This window comes from Catharus ustulatus, chromosome 1, assembly GCF_009819885.2.
Source record: "Catharus ustulatus isolate bCatUst1 chromosome 1, bCatUst1.pri.v2, whole genome shotgun sequence".
Lineage (NCBI taxonomy): Eukaryota > Metazoa > Chordata > Aves > Passeriformes > Turdidae > Catharus > Catharus ustulatus.
Genome location: NC_046221.1, coordinates 132,785,137 through 132,811,718, shown reverse-complemented (window position 1 = coordinate 132,811,718; position 26,582 = coordinate 132,785,137). Strand labels below are relative to the sequence as shown.

The 26,582-nt window shown below is 37.3% G+C and overlaps 1 protein-coding gene and 1 long non-coding RNA gene across 3 annotated transcripts in view; one reads left to right on the top strand and one right to left on the bottom strand.

Moving 5' to 3' along the window:
• The window catches only part of RALYL (RALY RNA binding protein like), a 381,123-nt gene that overhangs the window by 243,078 nt on the left and 111,463 nt on the right, over positions 1-26,582 (bottom strand). The gene's annotated exons all lie outside the window — the stretch shown is intronic.
• LOC116995604 lies at positions 10,402-25,829 on the top strand. The gene is made up of 3 exons (XR_004417766.1): positions 10,402-10,565; positions 23,142-23,206; positions 25,309-25,829. It is a non-coding gene; the product is annotated as an uncharacterized LOC116995604 (long non-coding RNA).

The following is a 26,582-nucleotide window of genomic DNA, read 5'->3' as shown; positions in this document are numbered from 1 at the left end:
TTGCCAAATAGTAACAGAATCATGGCAGGGCGGGGTTTACTGGCTCGGCTCGGCCATGTGGGCTCAGGGCTGCCGACAGGGCTGGCTCGCCCCAGCCCGGCGCTGCCCTGCGGTGGCAGGGGATGCACAGAGCCCTCTGGCAACTGCGGCAGTGGTGGGAGGCGGGGATGGAGCCACCCTGCTCCTGCGGTGGCAGCACACGGGGACGGGAGCCCCCCGAGCCGCGGGGCCAGCAGGAGAGAGCCCCTGCCTTCCCCCAGGCCGCAGGGCCAGCAGGAGGGAGCTGCCCCGTCTTCCCCATCCCCTGTGCTGCCTGCACGGAGCAGCTCCACCTGCCGCGCAACAGAGTAACCAATTTGTAACAACTGCGTAAATGCAGGATTTTACTGGCAGGTGTTCGACTTTGCAGTTTGCACTGACTTTGTTTGCACTCCCGGGGTTGAAAATGTCAGAAAATTATTCACATATTGGCCATTCCTGAGTATAAGCCGCATTTCTGGTGTGGGAGCAAAATTTTGGTCAAAACGGTGTGGCTTGTATTCGTGAAATTACTGTACTTTTATTTTTGTGGATTTCAAGGTACGTGAAACAATTTAGTAACACAATTCATTGGGCTGAACTGAACCAAGTTTCCAGAAGTGCAGTCGTAGAAACCAATTATTTACAAAGTATCCAAAGTTTTTTAAATCCCTGATAAAACACTACACATTGAATCATATTTGCACAGTTCCCTATGTAAGTAAATAAAAGCAAAACAAGAAATATCTGTGGGATCATGCTCATCAAACAACGAAGTGGCAAACCAATATAAAAACAATACCTTGAAGTTATTAACAAACTGTGATTGTCCTGATTTATGAAATCAGGAGCCGAGTCCAAGTTCATTGGGCATCAGAAAGGTTTGGGTAAAAATTCAAACAATTCTCTCTTCTCCAGACATTCCCTTACTTCCCAGAAAAAAACAAACCAGAAGAGTATTTACAATCAAAATATTTTCCAGTGAACTTTAGCAGCTTTTAAAAACACTTTGAAAATGTTATTACTAATTTTGAATAATCCCATTTCATGAAAGAAATTATAGGTGAGGCTGTTCCTCGAATTCTCCACTTTTCTGTACTCCTAGATATCATGTCAATGGATCATTTTCAAGTCTGAGAAACTGTTGCAGTGGTGTCAGTTTCTCTACTTTAATTTAAACAATCCAAAACAGTTTAGGACCTGCTATACACTGGCAGTTCTTCATACATGTGTCTTTCATCCTTCTACAGAACACACAGCAGAAAGAGTTTAAACACTGGGCTGAGTATTCTTGTTTGGACTTAAAATAATTCTGCCCATCCCCCAGTCCCTGAGCTGCTGACTCAGATTTTGATCACCTGCTCACAAGACCGTAGAACACATTGAAAGAAGAGTTTATCAGGTCATGATGGAGATAGATTTACTTCCCCTTAATTTACCTAAACTGAGTAGATACACTAAATATTCCAACTGAACAAAGCAAACCCTGGTTAGTCAAGTAAGTTTCATGGGAAAGTTGCTTTCTAATTATCAATATCCTTTTGATCCAAGCAACTGAAACATTCACATAAATAATTTATTTCATTATCTTAATTATGGCTTGCAGAAAAAACATGCAGTGGCACCCCTGAATTGATACTTTAAAAAAAAGTTATTACTATCTAGGCAATCAGCAACTTAACAAAGAAAACAAACATTGAAACCAATAGAATTACCTAAATGCATGATTTCCTAGAATTCTATAACGAGTCATAAACACCAAGAATTTACATTACAGGCACTCATATTTTTGAGAGTTGGTTGTTCCCACAGCCCATCAGGAGTACTTGCCACTTCATGCTTTCCATCTCTTCATGCAGGAAAGGAAGTGTCAGGTTTCAAAAACCAACTGAATAATGGAGCTCTGCTCAAAACAGAGCAAATGCATGCTAAGGTAAAAGTGTACAGTAATTTCCCGAATACAAGCCGCAGCAATTTGACAAAAATTTTGGTGGAAACCCGGAAGTGCGGCTAATAGTCGGGTGCGGCTAATATATTAATAATTTTCTGACATTTACAACCCCAGACGTGCCAGCCAGAGTGCCGAGCCAAGCACCGGCCAGTAAAAGCCGGCATTTCGCAATTGTTACAGTGCTACCGTGTTACCCTGGCTCCCTGTAGGCAGCACGGGGGGCGGGGAGAGAGGCGGGAGAGCTCTCTTCTTCCCTCCTCCGCCGCAGCCCAGGGGAGGAGGAGGGGGGGGGGTGCCGCCATTGCCGCGGCCCGGGGAGCCGACGGGGGGGGGGGCGCCGCCATTGCCGCGGCCCGGGGAGCCGACGGGGGGGGGCGCCGCCATTGCTGCGGCCCGGGGAGCCGACGGGGGGGGTGCCGCCATTGCCGCGGCCCCGGGAGCCGACGGGGGGGGGGGCGCCGCCATTGCCGCGGCTCGGGGAGCCGACGGGGGGGGGGGGCGCCGCCATTACCGTGGCCCCGGGAGCCGACGGGGGGGGGGCGCCGCCATTGCCGCGGCTCCGGGAGCCGACGGGAGCCCTGCACAGCCATTGCCGCGGCCCGGGGAGGGGGGGGAAGTGCATGCCGCCATTGCCGCGGCTCGGGGAGGAGGCGGGGTGCTTTGTCCGCGCCCGCCGCCGGTGCCACGGGCGCGGGAAAGCTCCGTCCCTGCCCGCCACCGCTGCCGTAGGAGCGGGGGAAGCTCCGTCCCTGCCTGCCACCGCGGGGCAGCGCCGACCCGGGGTGACCGAGCCCAGTGGCAGCGGCGGCCGACCCCGAGCGGCAGCACCGGGCTGGGCCACCTGGCCCCGTCAGCGGCCCCTAGCGGGCCGAGCCTGCACAGCCTTAGCTCAGCCAGTAAACCCCGCCCTCCCGCGGTTCTGTTACTAATTGCACGCGGGTCCTCACTGCGAACGACAGAGCGGTTTATATTCGGGTGCGGCTTATCTATGGACAAAAACCGAAATATTTGCCAACACCCAGAGATGCGGCTTATACTCAGTGCGGCTTGTATTCGTGAATTTACTGTACTCTTTTTTAAGTATTATGATTTGAGAAGGAAAAAATTAACTGTCAAGAAGCTAGTCCAGCATCCCAATAATATTGAGAATGTTCCAATTTCTGTTGTATGTGAGATATGAACATATCTATGAACTCCGGTGCTGTATTCCTGATCTTAAATATCCTACATGCTAACTCCCTTTAAAACTTAGCCGCTCATTAAATGGTGTTATTTTTCACTTATTCAAGTCAACCTAAGATGTTACACTACAGCTAACCTTCAGACCTCCTCTCCAAATGCTAAACTCAACTGCTGCACTGCTCGTAATCACAGCAGATGGTTACAGGCTTAATATGCACATATGAACTTAATAAGGTCTGTTCTCTCCTCCAAAGGAAAGGAAATGGAAATGTATCAAGGTCATTAAAGCCTTTCCCTTCAATGTGAGGAGGTGTGGTGGTGGTGAAGCAGCAGTGGAGGGGACAAGGATGAGAGAAAAGCTAGAGGCAGAATAAGAAAAGACGTCCTTGCCATGGTGGCCCAGTCCCTAGGTAGTGCTGTTTCTGCACTGGCAGTTAATGGACACTGAGACATGCTGCTGAGACATGATTCCAGTACTTTGTCTCTAATTTATTTGTTTTTAAAAGCTACTCCTCTTCTGTGATAACTAGTTTCTTAATTTCATCATAATTTAATAATTGATAGTGATTAATAGTGCTCCAGATAACTGGTGAAGTTTAACACCAGACAGCAAGTGAGTATGACATAGATGCTCACTAACTGGCCTCCTGCTCTTGTGATATGGGGAGGAGAATCAGGGAAAAAAGAAAGGCTCATGTGTTCAAATACGAACAGTTTAATAATTGAAACAAAGTAGAATATACTAATAATACTGCTAATATTAATTATGGTGATAATGGTGATGGTAATAATAATAGTGGTAGTAATAGTAGTAGTAATGACTAAGGGAGAGAGATGACTCATGTCAAGACATTCCACAGGCAATGACTCATGTCAAGACATTCCATCGACCCTTCCTGGACAGCTCCCCCCTGTGTATTTACTGAACATTCTACGGTATGGAATTCCTTGGTTAGTTCAGCTCACCTGTCCTGGCCATGATCCCTCCCAGCTTCTTGTGCCCCTGCTCCCTGGCAGAGCAAAGGAAATTGAAAACTCCTTGATTCAGAGTAAGCACCACTCAGCAAAAGCTAAAACATCAGTGTGTTATCAACATATTTCTCATCCTAAATTCAAATCCTCTATCCCAGTTGAAACCAGGATAATAGTCATCATCAATAACTGTCTCCATTTCTACTAAATTAAAAGTCCTTTAATTTGGCACATGTAAGGCAGCAACTGTCTTAAACAGCTAAAACAAATGATAAAATTCATGCTACCTTCCCTCAAGTAGTTTTTATTTCTCAACTAACCCCTTCTAAATATGTTTTTTATTGTTTCCTTTGTACATTAACTTTACCAGCTCATGGAGATATTAGAATATGAACCAGCAATTATATTAATGAATACAAATCACTTTATACAAAGGATAATGAGCATAATACTGAATACCGCAGTATGCCTCATCATTATAACAAATAATTAAATATCCATTTACTGTCAGTGTAAATGTTGCTTGATTTTCTTCTCTATTTCAGACTTATGTCAAGAAAAGCTTAGTTTGTGCTTACTAGCATTTGGCAAATTTGAGAAATCAGAACACAAATTTAAAGCAGATGGTTTTTTAAATAATATCCTTAAAACACTTATGTAAATGAAGACCTGTACAACTGTGAAGTACAATGGCATAAGCAAAAGAAGCAGAGTCATGGAAGAGGGTATTAGAGATGTTGATTAAATTAATGGTATATGCAGTCTGGTTATCATCTTTCCAACATTAGCTAACTTAAGCTATTTCCAGGCCATCAGAGTTTCATGGATATAATATCCTTTTTAGGTAAGTGTATTCCTAAACCTGCAGAATCACCAAATGCTTGGAAGGATGAATGCCCTTCCTCCCTTCCTCTTTCTTCTTTTAAACCCAATTTGTAACAGCTAAAATCTGTTTAAGGGAAACAGAAAACAGCAGAATAATAGTGTTACATTTTAATGCAAACCTCTGTAAAGATAGTAATTAAAAAGGCAGGAGTGGAATGGGGAAAAAATCCTCACACAAACATCCAGTGTGATAGATGGAAGGCCTAATACATAGGAAGAAAGGAGGTTTTAAATCCTAGAAGGAGAGCAAATAAAAGTAACCCAAAGAACTTTTACCCGCTGAAGAAAAATATAAGTCAAAAGAACTGCATGCAGTTCCATACAAGCCTGTTCAGAAACTTGAAGCTGAAGAACAATTTTATTTCTCTTCAGGTAAAGGAAAAAAAATACGGACAGATTCTGTCCTACATTGATACTAACAGTGCAAAACCTAGGCAACCAACAACAAAAGAAGAAATAAGGAAGGAATAGCTTTGGAAGTTAAGTCAGACAGAAAACAAAAATATGTGCAAAAAACCATTACTCTTTGCTTCTCTTTGGTCTTTGAGTCTGCCTCATAATTTCACCTTTGGGGGTGAACCAAGTTAACATATCTAATCCAAAGAATCAAAATTTTCAAATCATAGAATCATTACAGGTGTAAAAGACCTCCAAGATCATCAGGTCAACATTTCAGTTGGGCTGGGTTACTCATCTAATTGGGATGGGAATGAAACTCTATTTCTAAAGCCTTTCACAGTTTTAGTACCTCAGTAAAAATTAAAAGCCTGATGGCTTCATTAAACATTAAATTTACATGACCCATCTTCCTAAATCAAATTGGAGTGTTTCTGGAACACTATTTTAGGACTTTTTAAAAAATTATTTCACTGAAAATGCTTTTCTATTGTTCTAGTTATTATTTCTTGGATAAATATTTTGTTTAAGTGGCAATTTTTTGGTGGCTTCTGTGAGAAGTTTTCCCTGTGTTGGACAGACTCGGGGGCAGCTACTACCTCACAGTCTGAATACCAGGACAAACACCAACATATGACTTCGTAAAGGAGTTTTGGTCATCTCCACATTAGTATTTAACAGATTACTGAATAATCTAGAATGAAGATGTCTGGAAATAGTTAGAATAGTGATTGAAGGGAAGGATGGAAAAACGCTTTTTAACTGGTTGATAAATTTGGGGCTGGCCATTCCATATCCCAGAGTAGAAATCTCCCTACAGGAAAGTAAGGGAAGAATCAGACTCATGCACAATGGACTTGAAGTAAAAAAATGCTTTGAGCAAAAAAAAACCCAAAAAACCCCAACTCGCATAGATTATTACTTTGTTGTATGTAGGTTCCTGAAGAGGTGAACTCCACATGATCTTCCTACAAAGTTGGAATTCTGGCAATGTTTACATATTGGAAACGTGTCTGGGGAATGGAGGAGGTGCACATCAGTGCTGGATGACTTGGACTGATGTGACCTGGATTTATGAGACCATGAAATATCAACAAAGATATTACAAGTGAGGTTTTACAGTGCTTAAGGTAAGATATGCTGGGAGAATCACAGTACTGCCTCCCCAAATGCACTTTCTTATCCCTTCCTGTTTGAAAGTCCTGATACTCATGCAATTGCATACAAGGAAATTTCAGAAGATAATTCAAGATTTCACCCTTTGGGGATTTGAGCTTTTGATTATATCTTTCTGAAACACCTCATTTCTTGGTGCTGCAAATCTGCTATCTGTAAAGGAAAAGCTAAGAAAAGTCTGAGACCAGTTGGAAGCACAGGACTATAGCAGCTCCTGCTTTGGTGAATTTGTGATGGATATTTGGTATGGTTTGTCTGATGGATAACCATACCTCATACCCTGCATTTCACACAGACCAAGGCATTGAAAAAATCTTTGTCACTAATTTTTTTTGTCATACAAAGTAAACTTAAATGACTTAACCAATCTGGACCTAGATACCATAACTTGGTGTCGGGGTGAAAATCACTCATCATTAGTGACACTTTGTGCTGGGTATTTTATGATAGATCTATGTTATAAACAGGATAAGATTTCTCCACAGTGTTGTCACTAATAGCTGTGACTCTCAGTGATATTTTTTAAACTCCTCAAGTGATATAGCTCAAATCCATTTAGAGACTTCATTTTTCATGAAGTCTAGCATCTTAGCACTTCAACAGGCCATAAAATATCTTTATGAAGTTTGGCAACAGTGTTATGCACAAACTCAAAGCTAGAGAGTTCCACTTTGTCAGATTCAGTGATGTGGCATATTTATGGATAGAAGGGAAAAAAGGACAGCTGCTAGCTTCCTCTCCATATAATACTGTTTATTAAACATTATAAACATGTGCAAAAAGTCCCTTCAATAACTAGTTTGCAATATCTTCTGACTCAGAGGAAAAATAAAATCTGTGTATATGCACTTCTCATCCCTACAAGGATAACTTGATTAATTTCATATCTCCTTGCTCCTTTGTCATATATGACAAAAGCTGGTAATTTAGGCAGGGTATACCTTTATTATTCCTACCCTCTCCCAATGTACTTGATTTCTTCCATTGTCATCTTCAAAACTTTGAAATAAGCATTTCTATAACTTACTTACTTATTTCTATACTTACTTACTCACTTGTGCTATAACTTACCACAGTCAGGAGATAGGGAAGACATTAAATACATGCAAAAAGTAACTTAATCTGAAGCACATCAGGTCTCACCTTGCTCCTATATTGCAAGGGTCAAATAAAATTGCTTTACTGATTTATACCAATGGCTTGTCTGTTCCAGTAGCCAAGAATAGCTAATAGCAGATGTTTCTCAAAAAAATAAATATCCATCATTATATTAGGCTACTCATTTTTCCATTTAATTGATTCATTTCAGAAAATATGCTAGACATACTTTTAGTGAGACCAAATGTGTGCCATGTCTTTAATGAGAAATACTTCTTGATCAGATCCTTATATTGTAAAGAAAATTTCTGTTTAAAATAAGGTATTGCATAAATAAAAATTATGGATCTCATTTTCTGTCCTCTGGAGGTCATCTTGTCCAAGACTCAAATACCAGTGAAATAGGGAGATTTTTATTCTTCCCTATGTGAATTTTCTTTCTCCTTTATATCTTTTCCCTATATATTTTCTTCCTAATATCTCTTCTCTACTCTGAGGAGAGAAAATATTAAAAAAATAACATTTCTGACCCTGTCTTAGATAAAGTGAAATACTTCCTCTAATAAATACCATGACGTCACGACATTTTAAGACCAAAGACCTTTCTTGTTCCTCCACTTGTGCAAGTAATATTCATATCTCTTATGACTGTTTCAGTAACCTCCATGCTGACTATGAACCATTAGTGAAAATGTGAGATTTGTCCAATAATTTCTTTATAAATCACTTGATTATTTCTGCTTAATAGAATTCATCCTGTAAGAATATTGAGTTTATTTAGGATCAATAAAATCAATAAAAAAATGTAATAACTGGATTTGATATTAATTTCTGTCCTCTGCTCTAGCTGGCTAATTCTAGAAATAAACAAAAATACCTAAGGCCTTAGTTATACTCACACTGTGAAATTAAGTCATTTATTAATACCATTTTACTGCATTGGTCCCTCTCTGCTCTGTGCTGAAGGGCAATGCTGAGAGTAGTCAAGTTTTTATATTCCTATAGATGAAAAAATATAGGAAATATATACTTAGATGATTAAATTGCTATATATATTTTAAATGGATGTATGCTTATATGATTAAATTGTTGTATGGATAAGATTACATAATTTTATGAAAATATTTTAAGATCAGACTTTTATTCCACAGTAATTTCTTGTTTAGTTTAAGAGCAGAATACAGAAGTGCAAAAGGCCTGAGAAAAATAATTAATTCCTTACATCTATGATCCAGACATTATGCAGAAGGCATGAAAGACGCATTTATGCTGAAATTTATCCTCTTTTTCACACTAAGATATTCGACTGTTCATGTTTTTATTGGCTTTTTTGGGGGGGGGGGGGGAGTGGTTTTGGTGGTTTTTTTGTTGTTGTTTGGTTTTGTTTCTTTGTTTGTTTGCTTGTCTGTTTTTTTTTTTGCTTTGTTTTGTTTTTTGTTTTGTTTTTTCCCAAAAAGACTTGTACTTGTTAATTAGGAAACAATTTCCTATAAATATTTTCTAGTAATAGATTTTTTAAAATTATGTTTGAAGAGGAAGATGTTTCTTTTTAAGTATGAAACATTAAATGATCAGGAAATTAGTTATTTCAGTGGGATAATTTATTTTCTTTATTCTAGCTGAATAGTTTGCTTATTTTCTTTTCCATTAAGGGTCTGTGATAATATAAAAACTTTCTTTTAAGTTATAGGAAACTCTATTATTCCATCCTCTGATAGCACAGATTATAACAATAAAAAAGAGTAGTTTTTTTTAATTTGAAAATTTGCCCCAGGCAAATGTTGCTCTACTAGTGATTTTAACTTCTTACTGTTTGCGGGTTTCAGTCTTCTGTAGTGTACACACAACCTTTTTATGCTTGCCTAGTTTAATAGACTCTACCATTTTCAAGGTTGCTTTTCCCTCATTAATGAATATGAGATCAGCAAGGTCCAGTCAAAGACCTGAGAGAGGTCAATAAGGACATTTGTGTGTTTCTCAGCATTTTTCACAGAAAAGGTAAAAATTATTCTAAAGAAATGAAAATCCACCAATAACTATAGGTACTTAGAATTGCTTTATTAGCACATTTGGAAAGCAAATCCCTAATTCAAATGTTCATCACTGTATATTCATTTGGAGGAAGAAACGATTGCATTGACCTCTTTGTAAGTTATGCAATATGTTAAGATTCTTGAGCCAACAAGCAGAACAGCAGACATAGTTGCTTGTTCTTCAGCCTATATTGTATTTTACGATAAACATAATGATCTTGATTTTGCACTGCATTGTAGTTCTAAGAAAATACTTTGAGAATTGATTATAGAGGTAAAAGCTTCCTGAAATATCTGTTCTTGAAATACACATTCACATAGAAGATGGCTTGGTTGTAAAGGCACTAAAGTCTAGAGAAAAAAAAAAAACAAACATCAGAAAAAGCAATCATTTCTAGTTGAATCCCATGATCTAAAAATGTGCAAACATGAGTTGTCACGAGGACAAATAGAGAAATCGATAGAGGCTACCAGTCAATACACAACAAAATATCAGTCACAGTTTACTTCCTGACCCAGTCTGAACCGTAAACATATCAAAGCAAGGATGATGCCCTTCACAAGGGTATTTAAACAAGTATTGCATTTTCAGCTGTATAGAAATAGGGCCATGCCCAGGGCGAACTTTCCTACAGCTGCTCTGAAGCGCTGCTTTGTCACTGCAGACACTGATTCTGGCAGGCAGCGAGGATGAGGATCCCCTCCCTGAGAAGAAGGTTCTGCTCTCGTGCTGGCCTGAACAGACTTGCACCACACTATGGCATTTGTGCTACTGACATCCAAACAACAGTGAGAGCAATTTTTTACTGTCCTCAGCCTCCCAGATGCACTGCCTAAAAATCTGTGACTAATAGGTGAGTAATTAAGCTCTGTTTTCCTAATGATTATGTGTTCAGGTTAGAGCTTGATTTATCGTGGTAGGACAGACTAGCCACCAGTACAGCATTGGTAAAAATGTCATTAACCAGCAATATCTTATACAAATGTCTAAGAATGATATCTAATTTCATCTATTCTTTGGGGCTCCCAAAGCATGCAGAATTTATAGAGCAACACTCAATGCCATATTTGATCAATTACTTCAGAACAAACCATGAAGGTGTAGTGTTGTGACATTTCCCAGAATAACTCAAAATACCACTATTACAAAAAACATAAAATGTATTATTATTTTATTAACCTAGTATTATATATTATTAAATGTATTTTCTCATTTAATTGGACTGTCCCACTTAAAAACTACATTCCAGCTTCTCTCGATGAGGCTAAAGACTGTATTGAAATGTTGAGCAGTCTGGGAGAAGACATTTTGTTTCCAGAGCAGCCTGTTTCTGGAAGTTTCTGCTGTGACATGGGGAAAATTTGTTCACAGAGAACCAAAAAAGGTCAGTTTATGTAAAAGGAAGATCCCATAATACAGATCAGGTATGACCTCATGGAGAGGCACTTATTCTGCTCAAAAACCATGCCCTCAGGCCTGAAGGTTTTCCCTGTGGCTGCAGCACTTCAGTCAGCTTTTACAGCAGACAGAGCATCTCCAATTCCCGTGTCAGAAAGCTCTCAGAAGTCAGGAAGTCCAAGTGGCTTCCAGGGAGCAGAAAGAGATTTCTGCTAACAACTTCAACTCAGTGCACATGTGGTTGTTATAAAAGTGTAACAAGAACCTCATAGAGTCAGAAAAGCCTCAGGTACATGTGACAGTATTACCCAGTTATCATTTTACCTCCAAACTTGTTTGAGTTGCTCTGAGATACCAAGCTGTAAGGAATATCTGGGATCATTTAGCAGTACCCAATTAATAGTTTGTATAATACTGACTATTTCTATTTGTGGAGTTCTCTAAAAAATACTGTGAGTGAGTGGAGAAGAATAAAGATGGTCCAAAAATCAGGTTGTGTATGTGGACTTTTATATTTTGGATTGAAGAAAACATGTAATTAATTTTTAAAGCTCATATCTGCACAACTGAAATATACAAAGAAAATCACACTGAGTAAAGTAGAATATCATCCATCGAATGCTGAAAGTTCTCAGAAAGTCACTGTACCAGTCAAAGGACTATTCATTTCAACAGCTTACAGTTTGATAGTCCAAGGTTATCTAACCTAAAATGAGAAATAGATATAGGTAGCTTTAAAAAAAAGCAGGAAAATTATGACATATTGGAAGAAATAGCCTGCAGCTACAAGACCTTGGACTGTCACCTCATTAGATTTCAGAGTGTCAGAGGCAGCCAGGATCAATACCTGAGTGACAGATCAACATGGAAAATTATTTGGATGTTTCAGAAGTGTGCTGGAGTTTCAAAAAGCAGTTTAGAGTCTTCAGATTATATTTTAAAACAACAGATTCTGAAGCACAACATACAATAATTTAAAAAAAATTCTCATATTTAGCACTCCTCAGTAAGTGACTGCATCACCTTCTTTCATTCCAAAGTTAATTAGCATAAATAGCTGTCTTTAGATAAATTGAAAATGCTATTTTATACTTAAACCTCAAGAACTTACAGAACTCAGAATGCTCCAATAACACTGAAATAAATTAATACCTTTGGTGTGGAAAGGTTTAGATTTCCAATAGAAGTAAATTCTGTTTAACCTTCCCCAAGATCAATCAGTATTTTAAATAATCACATAATAAAATATTATTAAATTACAGATAATAATTTAGAAAATTTGTTTAGACTTAAGGTTTTGTTTTAATTTCAAGAACCTTGAACTTAGAGAGTGGTGGTTGCTCTAGAAAGCCCATAGGGACAGAAAATAAACTATTTCTTCCACTTTTTAAAATTTTGCCATCTAAATACAGGATAACAAAGGAAGAAGAGATTACTAATAAAGAACTTTCAGTCTTAAACAACAGCTTATGCTAAAGCAGATGTAACTGCCACATAATAGGGGCTCTATTGCTTGACTACAGCAGCTTAGGACTCACAAAGGTTTATCAAAAATCATAATGCAGCAGATTTATTGTTTGCTTTAAACCAATTAAAATTATCATCTTAAATCCATAAATGCAAGGCAAAGAAGTGTATCTCACTATCAGTACATATCTAGGTTATTATACACACAATTTAAGATGCTAGTTTGGTACGCTTTTAGATTAATAAGGTTTGAGATAGAGACAACTCTTATCTAGTGTACAGACTTCAATCTTGAGTTAAAACTACATAAAGACTGTTAAAATCCATTCTGAAAAATTAGGAAAAATGGCCATTACCTTGAAAGGACCTTGTAACGTTTTCCTACTTCCTACAGAAGCAATTGTGAAATGCAAGGGTCACAACATGCCACAAATATTTGAATTTCTATATAAACCCCAGCAGCAGCCTTCAGTGTTGATTTCACTGTCTATATCCCAGAGTGCAGAAACAGGCATGTGGTAATCAAGGCTAGCTCCCAAAGAAATATGTGGGAGAAAGTTACAAAGTATTGAACATTTTTCATCTTTACTTGTGTATGGCATTTATTCTTCTTAGTTAGTTTTAGCTTGATAATGAATAACATATGCTCTGCCTTTTTTTGTACTACATTGATCTGTTAAACCTCCATTGCATTACACATATTTGCATACTCATATCTACCATAAAATTCTGTTGATATATCTGCCAGCTAAAAAGCATCAAAGCTGCCACAGGCTTGAACACAATTCATTAATTTCATTGTTCTACCAAACAACAGTAAGGAAGTAAATCAGATGTTTTGAGGTAACATAGCAATGCCACTTGACACAACAGTACTGCAGTTTTTTATGAACAATATGATACAGTGTAATACAAGAAGACAGAAAACATAAATGATAAAAAACCAATTACTTGCTGATAAAAATATGTAAATATTCTCTCCATGCTGACAGTCCATAAAACTGCCTTATAGCTAAGATGAATCTTGGGTCTCAGACATTTGATATATGACAAAATTTCTTAAATTCTTCGGATCTGAGCCCCATAATGATCCCCTCAAGGTTGCAGGCTTTATACCTGACAGATCATTGTTTTATAGTTTAATACATTTTCTTCCAACAAAGCAGTGCATAAACAAGAGCTTTAGCAATTAAACAAATGTTGCAGGGGCATGTAATGGTACCCATACCTCATTTCTATGAGCTTGGTTATCTATATAATAGAGTTAATTGCTCCCACAGTGAGGGACAGCGTGGACTTCTGCCAGCCCTATTTAAAGGAGCCTTCTACTGTGTGTGAGCAGCATGAAAAACAAACAAATTCACTGTGCAGCTACAGAAACTCTTGGAAGTGCTCTGTCCCCTAGAAAGGGTGAAATAACAGCAGTGGCCCATCTGGCCCGTCACAACAGGTGGAGAGAGTAATTAAGTTTATGAAAGGCAGAGCCCTGTGAGTAAAATCTATGGGGTTTGTGATAAATTCATTGGACTAAGAAGCCCTCTTAAGCTCCTGCAGATATTTTTCTCTTCTTCTGTGAAGCAGAAACTAGCTGTAAACAGGAACAACTCCAAAAGACAGTACACACGGATAAGGGAAGCTTAATATGGAATCCTGAATAAATCAAAACTCCTTGAGCAACAGATGTATTGATTTTAACAGCTGTTTTAAATGGCCAGGAGAGTTATAAAAGCAGTAAAGAACTAGACTTGGTTATTCTGGAGATTCTTCCATTTCAGTGTTTCTAAAGTGTTAGACACAGCAGAAAGTATTTTGATAATAAACTAGGAAAAGAAAAAAGAAGAATCAAATTATCTAAGGTAAATTTCAAGGAAAAAAGGAACTGACACCAGTATCACATAGCCCTGTTCTACAGCATCAAGCAAGGCAAACCCTCTGCAGATTTCTGAGGAATTTCACCAGGTTGATAAAGAAAATGAGGGGGATGTTGGTATGTAAATGAAGAGCATTACTTGAAACAGAAACACAATGAGAATTTTCTATTGTTCCAGTGAAAAGAAATATCATTATTTCTAAGATATGAAATCCTTTTAGCCATATACTTCAGGAAATTGGGAAAATTAACATTTAAACTCAATTACAGCATACTGGAGTACAAGTTCTTAGATTTAAATGCTTCAGTAACAGAAGATAAAGAAAGCTGTAGAAAAAAAAAAAAGACGAGTATCTAAATAAATGAATGGTGATATTAAACTGCTTCAGTAGAAGTAATTAGTGAACATGGAGTTATCAAGGCGTCTATCTTTAGCTTAAGTTTATCTTAGATGTTACAGAGTTGACAATATAAAGCTTCAGTGATTTCTTGAGTTTCAGTAAGAAAACAGCAGTAGTTTATGCAACTCCTGTCTTATTCTGGGAAGTGCAACAGTGAGTTTTGCTTCTGAAAACTTGTTCAGAAACTGCAATTTATTACCACTTAACAGTGAGAAAGCAGCCAGAGGCTTTCTGTCAAATAGAAACTAGACTGTTGAACATAAATTAAAAGGTACAAATAATATTTAAATGTCTGTGTGTGAATAGATGCATTTCTTTATGCAAATATATACACATAAATTCATTTCAGAGAGTGTGTTAACATGCTGCTTCCTAATCTGGGTACACAATCAAAGAAATAATTTGAGGTTGACATTTTATGTTCTGAGCTTGTACCATGTGGATAAGCCTGTTGACTCAAATGAATGTGGCCTGAGTGTCTCAGAGAAGGCTGCAGAGCTGCACTGGTGCAGTAGTGTGATGCTTACATAAAACATTTTTTCATTATACCAATCAACTTTTATTACTGAAGAAAATCAGTTCAGTTGCAAAAAGCATTTAGTGTGTCAGCAAAATAATTTCTGTTCAGCCTTTAAGTTTTTCAAAGAAAGGGCAGTCAAATTGTTTCTTGCCAGCAAATCAAAATGAAAAGCCATTAAAATTTTGTAGCAGTTTCAAAGGCAAACTGCTGTAAAAGATTTTAAGCAAAGTTCCTGAAATCTGTTTTTGTGTTGTTAAAACAGGCTAATATAATTTGAAGTATGAGCTTAGTAAACAGCAATATTCTCATAGACTACAGAATACTGAGGACTCCAAAGACTTTGATATATAAATTCTACCAGTAACTTTTACATATGTGGAAAATTCTAAACATTGTTATGTCTGACAACAAAATTAAAATTTTATCTCTGTTTCCAGTAACAATATACCATCAAGAATAAAAAGTAACCTCTTTTAACTAGTAGCAGTCTAAAAGATTTAGGAAGGAGAACAACAGAGATAAGGTTTGTGAATCTCTTCATTAGTGTCATTCTGCTATGCACTGGAAAAAGGTATAGTAGTGAGAAGAAGCAAGGGCAGCATGAATGCTGCCAAAATAGAGCTCAGCACAGGATCAGTCCATAATGTGTAGTAAGGGATGGTACAGAGCAGACCAGTGAGGTAGAATTTCTGGGGAGCCATCCCTTCTTGTACACTGATACTCACAAACAGAACAGCACAGCAGCCTCAGGACCATCCATAGCCAAATTTAAGGATGGTTTCTATTGGTAGAAATTATCTACAGAACTTGGGCATGGTGCTGTGCTGAGGAAAAAAACACTCCTTAAGCTGGGAGGTCTATCAAATGATGTTGGTCAATCCTGCACTCCACTGCAGGAAGTTCACTTTCTGATGATTTTTCAAATTGACTTCATATGATCTTTCCTCTTCTGAGCACAAAGTGTCAACAGAAAGCGACTGCAACAATGGCTAATGCAATTCCTCAATATAGAAAAAAGAAAATTTCAGGCAGGATGACTCTGTGTACAACACTAAGACAACAGTCTTTACTGCATCCAGTTTTTACAGGTCAAAGATGGAAAAAATTAAATAGATTAACATTGGCTTGCCATGCATAAAGAGTTGCTTTTGACCTGACAAAAATCCAATTGATATAAATATGGCACACAGTAGTGCATAGAAAATTGCTGTGTGAAACTAGAAAATAGAATTTTTCTTGTGTCTAAGAAACAGCTGTGAAAGTCAAGGGTAGGAGTTGGACTCCCAGCTGAATAATTGATAAACATTTAATCAATGATGGTTAAAGGATATGGAAAAGTCTCCATTGCTAGATGTATTGTTTCCCATAAATTGATCTAGGATACCTTTTAATCAGAGCTTACTGAGCTATATAGAGGGATGACTGAGGAAGTAATTCTGTGAGCTGTTATATAGGGCTGTATCAGAAACATTAATAGTGCCTCTGACATTCGGGTCCATGAATTTCTGGAATAGATCTTAAAATGTGAGAGTGGCATGCTCATTTTTCTTTTCCATAGAGAAAGGTTGTCCTGGCCATGAAATCCACATAGTTTTTCTGCACTAGGAGCAGGGTTTATAATCCTCGCAGGGGAGGTAATGTTGGTAACAAGAATTGAAAGCACTGCATGGGATGAGATATGGCTGAAGAGACAATGCTCAGAAGAATGCAGGCTGACAGAAAGGAGCCAAGAGGAAAAACAGGATTTGATGAGGCTGATGTGGCACAAGGGAAACATAAGCAGCCAGGAAAGCCTTGTGGACCAAATGAAATTAATGTCACCAAGCTAGCCCAGGTACGTAGCTCTCAGTGTGTTGTATGGGGCTCAGAGGATAAAATGAAAGGGATGGGGGGAGTAGGAAAAATAGCTTTTGCATAAGTAGAATATTTTAGAAGTAAAATCACATGCAGAAAAAATAATAAGAGAAAAGCAAAGCTGCCTGGTTTTAGGCAACTCACATGATCCAAAATACAGATGAGCACATTTCTGTCTCTGGACCACTGTAGTTATTCTCCAAGGCAGTAAAAGGTTCAGTATCACTTATGTGTTTCTCCAAAGAGATAGTCTGTGCACAGGCAGGGATTTGAATAATTTACAGTAGAATGTCATTAATCCTACCACTCCAGGACCTTATCAAAGTACAGATTAATGAGAGGTCATATAACTTCAGTGTGCTACTGCTAGCACAAGCAATCACTCTGCTACTAAACTATTATATTTCCTTACTGAGCATGAACATTTTAATGAAAATAACAACTCTGGGTGGCTGTAAAAGAAAACACACTTTTTAGCAGGGATCACGGTGACTTACTTTTGGGCTAAGCTAATTTAGATTAACTAGATCTGGAATATTTATGTTCCACCATATAAAAGTTAGGAAACAGAGTTAAATAAATAGACAAATAAATTAATCTGACAACGCTGTCCTCAATCATGTCCTGCCTTTTGAGGATTCTCTGTTCCTCAGACTAAAGAATTAAAATATGGTCAGAATTTCTCTAAAGTTAATGGCTGCATCTTAGTCTGAGAGAATCTTTCCCCTTCACTCCAGTTGTTGTGCGTGGCAGAGATTTCCTGGTAGCTGAGGGGAGTTTTGTGCCCAGCCCAGCAGCAGCACGTGTGGCTGGGATGGGATTGCTGTTGGTTCATGGGGAGTAAATGCTGGTTCTGTAGCTCTGACTTGTGGCTGCAGGCGATGCATTGGCCAGTGCCTGCAGACTGTGCTGCCTGGCAGGAAAATTATGTGATTTTAATGGACTTCATTAATGCTAACAACTCCACCTGCAAAAGCACTGTAAATTCAACCGACTGCACCGTGGTACTCTCGGACTGAAGTCTATATAATACTATATATAGCAATATTCAATCAGTAAAATGGTTGCTGATGGCTAAAATGTTTACTTAGCCTCTGGAAGAACAAAAACTGAGATTCAATGAACTGAGAACCTACAGCACATATAGCTTCTGAACTGACCCTTTGTATGTACACTGGCTTTCCAGATGAAAGAAGATAATCTGCATTTAAAAGAGTTTGCTTTGCTGTGCCGAGTTAATATTTACTGGACTGCAGATATACAGTGAAAACAGCCACAGAGAAACCACTACTCTTTCATATCATCTCTGCCCATGAGGTGACACTAATATGATACTACACAGAAGTGAGTGAAGGGGACAAAGTACAGGCATCATACATTGATGCAGCATCCAAATAATGCTGACCTGCTAGTAGGATAAGGCAATATTCCTCTTTACATGAGCAGAATTAATAATATTAATTTTGCTGGAATTTCATCTCTACTAGATGACTAAAACTAAAGCTCATCTCAGTGACATCACCACAACTTTGAAGCAAAACATTAAGAATTGTATCTGGGGAGGTATGTAAAATTCTAGAAAATAATGATGATTAATAACAAGATGACAGGGTTAACTATAAAGGGAAACTTTAAAGCTTGTAAAACCAAAAATGTTCTGTTAACTCAGAAGTGGATTAGAGTGTTCAAAGTGCTTCAGGACTCGACACCATGTAAAGGCTGATTTATACTCCAGGCTTCATAATGCCTACCTACTTCAGAATGACAAATAGCACCGTACTGAGATCTCAATGGCAGCCCCAGAGCACTAACAGCAAATGTCTTCCATCTTAATAGCTGAGCCTCTGCAATTCTCCTCACTTAAAATTCTGAGCATTTAACTCTTCTCATTGCATCTAAATCCAGATACAAAAAACTTCAAATCAAACTATTTACCTCAAGTGAAATCTACCCTGAATAATTCATAAGCAGCAAAGAGTCAGAAAGTGAACAAGCTGAAGAGTGTGTTAATAAAGTCTAGAATTTAAAATATAATGGTATAGAAGCTATTATAGATCTTTTCTAACCTTATAAGAAAGAACATTGGTCTCTGTGACAATAAAAAATCCCAATGAACAGGGAAAGAAACACAGTTCAGGTGCCTTGTTGTCAGTGACTGATGCTGCTAACAGAATCACACGGATTACTGCAGAGAAAGAGCTGCTGTTTGAAGCAACTCCTGATGAAGGAGCTGAAGTGTTCAGATTGATTCTTATTCATTCTGCCCCTGTGAAGAAGTATTGATCCTTAAAATAGCTATAAGAAGCTGCAATTCAATTAGAATAAAGTACGAAAGCCAAGAAAACGCACAGAAATGCAGGACATGCCATGATGACGCTTACCTGACAAGAATTTTTTACTCTTTAAGACCAGGCAAATAAAAGTCACTTATTATGTCATTTCACTGTGAGGATCAAGGTTTTGTATTTTCCTGTTTCAGCAAATCCTCTTTACAAGATAGATGCTACTAAAATGCATGGTTGATTTGTCTGGGGTATCGGTGACAAGCCAGTGCTGTCATCAAATAGAATCTGCCTTCTAAGCTGGTGCTGACTTATTTTGAATTTAGTTCATCTAAACCACTTATCCACAAATGTGAATAGGAGACAGAGAGAAAGATTCTGAACTAAAAAAAGCTAGCAATGGCCTTACCTGTCACAAATTCAGGGAAATTGGTGACTTCAACTAAGTTTTTCTGCATTGCTGGTAAATAATGAGTTCATTCTTCTGTGTTACTGACTAGCAACATAGGCGCACAGACAGTCTGATTACTTTGAACTAATGGGAGGAATTAATTTGAGGGGTTTTTTTGTGTCAGATCAGATCATATACTTCAGATGGTATTTGCAGCAATTTTCTTTTTTTACACAGTGGGAAAATAACATTCTTTCATAAACTTGGTTGCTGAATAAAAGTACATTTCTACCTCAATAATGAGAGTATAAATCTTACTTTTGGAGAACAGTACACTTGTGATAAAAGTTTCTCAGAAACAGACATTTTCCTAAATAACACTAGTGAAGGAGTAGATATATAGTACTGTTTACTACAAAGGCAAACAGGAGAAGAATTTTTTGAGTTTTGAAGTACTTATTATCTGAGTTTGACTGAACTGTAGTAAAGCAAAGAAGTTAACACCTTTGCATACATTTAGAGTATTAATGGATGCAAACTGTTCATTGATTAGTGTATTTTGAAGATGAAGTACATGTAGAAGTCTGCTAAATTATGGAGAAAGAGGATGGGTTTCTGCATAAGATATCTCAGTCTTGGGACATGTAAATTAGGTTTTTGGATCAAAGACTTTCAAAAGGCAAGTAACTTAATTTTTTATGGTGTTGTTTCTCCATTGTTCTACATTATTTCCTAGAATCCTGAAAGGATAAGGTACCTTTCCATACATCTGTTAACAGGGACTATAGATAAATATAAGCAAAATTTAAATAACATTCATTGTAAATAATGCCTTTCAGTGACAAACATTTTAAATGTAGAAAGACTATTAAATTATTCAGGATCAAATACAAATCACAATCATATGACAAAACAGTCCTTTCCAGCATCAAGGTGATCTTTTGTGACAAATCTTACTAGAGCTATCTATGGATTAATACATTTATTTTAAATGAACTTTTAGCCCCTACTTTTGAGACATTTGGGTAGAATTATCATTACAGACATAATATTGAAATGTGCCTCTTCTCCCTCTGCTTAGATAGTAGAAGTTAGTTAGTTAGTTAGATAGATAGATAGATGCTAGTGCTATAAGCAAAGAGGGGCATCCTTTCTCAGGACTCCAGTACAGAAAACTTAGTTGAAATAGTCTTGACTGAGGAATAACTGCATCATGAGGATTCACTGAAAATGCATCCTTCCCCACACCTGTCAAAATCTTCAAGTCTCATGCCTTTAAATGCCAATGTAAACAACTCACACATTGAAAAAGTAAGGTCCAAAAAACCTCACTCATTTATTTACAGCAAAGGCTTCATCTATGTTGCTGCAGGTCAAGAAAAAGGAACATCAGTGTTGATGGCAAGAAGTTTTATTTAAGAATCTGGTCTGTGCTTTGAAGTTTATGAAATGGAGAACTAAATGTAATTCTATGAGGTAGAAATAATTTGGACAGCTGAGGAACGACTGCTTCTCAAATTTGCTTAGTCTGTTATCCTGAAAGAGTCACCATCGCTACGCTACATGATTAACTCATGAGATAAAGGCATTCCTAGCAGCAGCCAAACCCAGTGCAGAAAATGGTCCAAGTAACAAGAAGGATACAGAGGATGAATGACATCATCCTTGGACTTTGTATGAGAGAAAGGGGAGGGAAAAAGCTGACCGACTTCTGGTAATTCTGCCTTCTAAATTGACATACTTACCTCCTCTCCAGCACACAACTCTTTTCTCCTTTTAAATAAAAATGTGGTCACTCTAGTTATCCAGCCAGTGCTGGCAATTTCTGTCTCATATCATAGGCCGGCAAAGCATGTGTGAACCTACCTTGCACTCTACTAGGACATGCTCACAAATGTGCCCTTTATAGGTAATTTCAGAGAGAAGAGTCTCCTTACTGCTACTTTGCACTCCTTCCTGCCCAGTTTGTGACACGGAAAGTCTCTCATGCACTGGACTGAATTCTTACAAAGGGAGAATCCTGTCGTGTCTGGGCAGAGAGGAAAGCATAACTCACCAAGTAGTTGTGCTTTAAGGGCCAAAAGCCTCAAGTTATCTAAAAAAGCAGCATTTGAAACTCTGCTAAACTATATAATATGTCTTCAGAGAACAACCAGAACAAGCCTAGGTGAAAAAAAGCAGAAAAAATGATTCCATCCACTCTCCATTCACAACTCTTTTTCTTCTGGGAAACTGCAGCATTAAAAAAAGAAAAAAAAAAAGACTAAAAAAAAGATTTTTCCTAGCACCATCTGTGTTTTTTCTTGCAGTTTTGCTTTAGAAATAAACCATGCTAAAGAAAGTTTCAAAACTTTTCTTAGCCGTGTTTTATCAAAGTAGGAGCCTTTCCCCATAAAAGGTAAATAATCTTTTCGATTGTTAGCTTTCATGGTTTACTGTTTTTTTTGTTTGTTTGTTTGTTTGTTTTTTTAAATTATACTGCTTTTGCTGAACATAACAGCAGTAAAGATACTTGGTGGTCATATCTCACCTTCACTGGTAATGTCCTCAGTGATCATTGAAATGTATTTCAAGATTTGGCTTCTGCATCTCCAGTCCACGTTATTAAACAAATTAACAAAATGGGTGAGAAACAGCTTTAGAAAATTTAATTAAGTAACCATCATAAAAGAACTGATAGTCTCACATAATCCATGCAATAGGTACAAAATCCATTCTCCCACTGAATTATGCATGTCTTTCACATCAGCAGCATAAATAACAATCACTTTTTTATGGATATCTAGTTTGCCAGCCTGTTTTGCCTGGAATCAGTGTGAATAAGCCAAGAAGATAGTTTTACCAACTTTTCACCCTTTGTTTAGGGAAACTTGTTCTCAGACTGCTCTTCCACATGGTGACACTTTTGTAACTGCAGTCACACTTTAAGCAAACTACAGAAGGCATCTGCTGAGCTTCACAGGAATATGCAAGGAGCAGTATGGCAGGATAACACTAGTTTTATGCCAAGTCACTGGCATAGACTGTTTCAATGGCTAGAAAAAAAAGAAAGCATGCAAAAATCCTATTCTAGGTTCAATAAGGCAAAGCAAACATCGCCACCTGAAAGGATTAGAATACTAAATGAAATTACCTTAGAAACAAAGGCCACTTTCAAGCAGATAACTGTATAATCCCTTTATGAAAGTGCTTCTACACAAAGTACTTTCTCCTTCTGAAATATTCTTTGTTTCCCCCCCACCCAAGGCTCCACATGAGTGACTCGTGCTGTAAAAACTTTCAGGGTGGAAAACTTCCATCTATACATATAGGTAAGTAATTCAAAGCAAGAGATATTAATTCATTTGCTCTGATTTCCTGCAAATCTCTGAGGATTTAAAATAGAGCAAAGCCTGAACTCCCACTCTCTTGAACTCAGGCCTGCCATTGTGAAACAAATTTCAGTAGTGACAATGATATATCTCTGCATTCAAGTTTGATATTGCTTTTGCTAAAATTTATTTATAGTGTTTCTAAAAATTATTTCATCTTTTATTGATCCACAGTATAATACTTAAATATTGCAGTTGCTGCATTTTTAATGTTTTAGAAGATTTAAACCCACATATATATAAAAAGTTAAGTCTCATCAGCTGTCATTTCAGAAGATACAAATTTTTTTTCCAATCACGTACTGGGAAAACAATGATTCTCTGGGAAACCACTGATTTTTGTGATTCAAACTGGTGAGTCTGTGAACTGGCAAATCTTTAAATACAAACCTTTATGTACATTTTCCCATCATAGATTTTATTATTCATTAAGGACTCAAATAAATTATGTATGTTTTACGCAATAACTCTTAAATTCAGTAACATTGAAAATCTGAGCTTACAGGTGTTACCAATTATATAATTTTCAGAGTGATCTGCCTTATTAATGCAGTCTACACATGATTTTTGGGATTTGGAAAATGAAAAGCTTTAGATATTATAAATTGTGAATTACAAGACTTTATAATCACAGAAATAGTGTTTTCAGGTGTTGTGAACATTCTTACTGTTTCAAAGTTTACCTAATACATGTCTTCCATAACAGCTATATAGGTAATTTGTGTAAAGAAAAATTAGATAATATTTCTTTTATGAATTTAACATATGAGGCTCTACAGAAAGAATGCAAATATTTAGAAAGTGTACATTTCATCGATCCTGCTGCTTAGTTATACATTGGATCAGAACAAAAAAAGTCCCATCTGCTCTTCAATCCATTGACTATAAAACCTTTGAAGATTTTTTTTTTATCCCTTGTAATGTTTTGTTTTGTTTTGTTTTTTTTTTTCCTGCTTTTAAGTTCCAAGTGTACCCTAATTTTTTAAAAGGTACCTCTTAGTCCTTGATGGTCTGATTGATCAATCAATCTTAGTGACACGGAACTGTAGAATTTTCCTACTTGGTGATAAGTAGCCATTACTTTTGGAAAGAATAGTGTTCATTGGATGTGGAGGATTTAGGGTGAAATGCTGGACTGACAAGAAATACAGAAATTCCCATTCATTTTTCTGCAGAATACATTATGTTTACCAATTAAAATATGAGTATTGTAATCAAAATTATAATGTTATGGTTGTGTAAACAAGACTTGGATATCCATTTTTATTTTTGCCATCTTGTGTTTGCTCATTCATTGGTCTTTCCAGACTTTTATATCATAATTCAAATTATGAGTTAAACAAGCTTTGTCTAGAACTGCCAATAATGTTGATTCAATAACCTCTATTGAATTCTTTAAATCACTGTCAGGGACTTCTTAGTTCTAAAGTTTAGATAATTTATGTAGTTTTAATATTGAATCTTAAGTGACATTTATTATTTTATTACATATTATACAAAGAAACTCCTAAGTTTAATAGTTTAAAAAACCCTTCTAGTTTAAGTAAATATCATCTTTCCCTTTGGTCTACAAAAGATGTACATATTTTGTAAGCCTGTCTTTGTATTCCAAATGGCTTCAGAGCTCACTTTCTCTTTTCAAACACAGTGAATTTGCAACCACACATTATCAAATGAGGCTGTTTATAATGCTAGTCAAAAATTTTTGCCTAGTAAATACCAGCACTTTTTAAAACCTAGTATGTGACATTTCATTGGGAAAAAGGAATATTTTCATGGCTGTTATATGCCGTCAGTTTCTCTAGCTTCAGGATTACTTGAAGAGTGCTTCAGCATTGGTTTTGTGGTTTGGGGGGCATTTTTGTTTGTTTATTGTTTGTTGGTCTATCTGTTTGTTTTGTTGTATTTTTTTGGGGGGGTCGTTGTTTTTGGTTTGTTGGGGTTTTTTTGGTTTTTTTACTTCCTGTTCCTCTTCTCATAGGTATTATTTTTGATTGTTTGGAAGTACCTGTTCTCACACTGGTTGCCTAAATATATTGCAGATCTTCCTAGGCCTCCAGCAAGAACACCAGCAAGTGAAGAGGATAATGCACTCTCCCCTTTCCACCACAAGGAAGCTCAGAACAATCAATGACAAGCCACTGTTTGCAGTTAGATCCTATCTGCTTTTCTGGAGAGGAAAACTGGGGATGCAAACAACATTTGCATGGCAAGATTTTGTTTTCAGAAGAAGGATGAGAGAATAGTTGTTGAAAACTGTAAAATCAACATTGGAGGAAAAGAGAAGCTAGAAGCTAGACCAGAAATTACAGTTCTGATTTGGGTTATTTACACTATCCTGGGAAATAATTGAATCCTTGTTCACCTGAGCATAGAGGCTGACTGATGTGCACACTGAAGGTAAAAGGTACTTGACTTAAGACCAAAATTCCAGCTACTTTTTGTTCCACCAGTGCTGCAGCCATGAAATTTATGTTCTTTTAGGCAGATCCCATACTCTAAAAGGCCACAGCTTGACCTTAAGAGATTTATTTTAAAAGAGACTGAGAAACTTGTCAAAAGAGGCACATTAATATAATGCTTGAGGTTCCAAAGACGAAAATGTCAAAGAATTTGTTTCACTGGCTTTTTTTTTTTTCAATATAGACTAGAGAAATTAAAATCTTTACCTTCTGAATCAGTGGGATAGTACCCATCAATTGCAATAGTATTAGAATTTTTTCCAATACAAAGAGATGCACAGGACTGAAACATGCTTCACATCTGATTTGTCAGGAAAAATTGCATACAAAAAATCATTTACAAGCCTTAGGAAGCTTATAATATATTCCTCCAACTTTAAAGCCCAGTAACTGTAGAAGATCCTTGATTTCAAGTATGGAACCATGAGAAAATTTCCTTTTTATATAACTTAAAACTCCCTTTAGCCCTTTGTCCTAAAAAGACAAGGTCCAGAAAGAAAGACTGATTGACTATAAAGTTCTCTATGAGGCCCATTCTATGTGTTTTGTGCAGCTTGAGAAAAGTATTTAACTATACAACTGTTAGGTCCATGAACTTCAGTTGGAACAGCTTTCCCAAAAAGTCAGGTTCACTGAAAGTAATGTTGTGTTTCTTAAAAGCCACCAATTTACATCTAATATGAAAACTTTTAAATCTTACTCTTATACTGGATCTTAATAGTAGTGTCTAGACAGCAATTAGTCAGTTTATCCCTAAAATCAAAATAAGGAAGGAGGTCCCAGTAGCATTCTTACCTACTCTAAATTCCTGAGAAATTCCTTAAACCTATCCTATCACTCCTATCCTTCTACCC